Genomic DNA, 1,226 nt, shown 5'->3' with positions numbered 1-1,226 from the left:
CAAATGTGAGCAACAGAACCGGTATCGAATACCCAGGCACTACTACGAGAGCCGGTTAAGTACACATCAATAACATGTATATCAAATATACCTGATTTTTCTTTGCCCGCCTTCTTATCTGCCAGATACTTGGGGCAATTGCGCTTCCAGTGACCCATACCCTTGCAATAGAAGCACTCTGTTTCAGGCTTAGGTCCAGCCTTGGGTTTCTTCGGCGGATTGGCAACAGGCTTGCCGCTCTTCTTCGAATTGCCCTTCTTGCCTTTGCCGTTTCTCTTGAAACTAGTGGTCTTGCTCACCATCAACACTTGATGCTCTTTACGGAGTCCAGACTCTGCGACTTTCAGCATCGCAAACAACTCGCCGGGAGACTTGTTCATCCCTTGCATGTTGTAGTTCAACACAAAGCCTTTATAGCTTGGCGGTAGTGATTGAAGGATTCTGTCAGTGATAGCTTCTTGCGGGAGTTCAATCCCCAGCTCAGCTAGAAGGTTTGAGTACCCAGACATTTTGAGCACATGTTCACTGACAGATGAGTTTTCCTCCATCTTGCAAGCATAGAATTTATCGGAGGTCTCATACCTCTCGATCCGGGCGTTCTTATGAAAGATAAACTTCAACTCCTGGAACATCTCAAATGCTCCATGACGCTCAAAGCGACGTTGAAGTCCCGGTTCTAAGCCATACAAGACTGCACATTGAACTATTGAGTAGTCCTCCTTACACGCTAACCAAGCGTTCTTAACATCCTGATCAGCCGTAGCGGGTGGTTCATCTCCTAGCGCAGCATTAAGGACATAATCCTTCTTCCCAGCTTGTAAGATTAGCTTAAGATTACGAGCCCAGTCTACAAAGTTGCTTCCATCATCTTTCAACTTAGCTTTCTCTAGGAACGTATTAAAATTCAGGATGACACTCGCGTGAGCCATGATCTACAACACAAATATATTCAAAGTGGACTTAGACTATGTTCAAGATAATTAGAGTTTAACTTAATCAAATTATTCGCTAAACTAACACTCAAAAAGTACATCTCTCTAGTCATTTGAATGGTTCATGATCCACTTACACTAGCTCAAGTCCGATCATCACGTGAGTTGAGTATAGTTTCAGTGGTAAGCATCCCTATGCTAATCATATCAACTATATGATTCATGATCGACCTTTCGGTCTCATGTGTTCCGAGGCCATGTCTGCACATGCTAGGCTCGTCAAGCTTAACCCGA

The sequence above is a fragment of the Hordeum vulgare genome, chromosome 7H, assembly GCF_904849725.1.
Source record: "Hordeum vulgare subsp. vulgare chromosome 7H, MorexV3_pseudomolecules_assembly, whole genome shotgun sequence".
NCBI lineage: Eukaryota > Viridiplantae > Streptophyta > Magnoliopsida > Poales > Poaceae > Hordeum > Hordeum vulgare.
Note: the sequence above shows the minus strand (reverse complement) of the source record.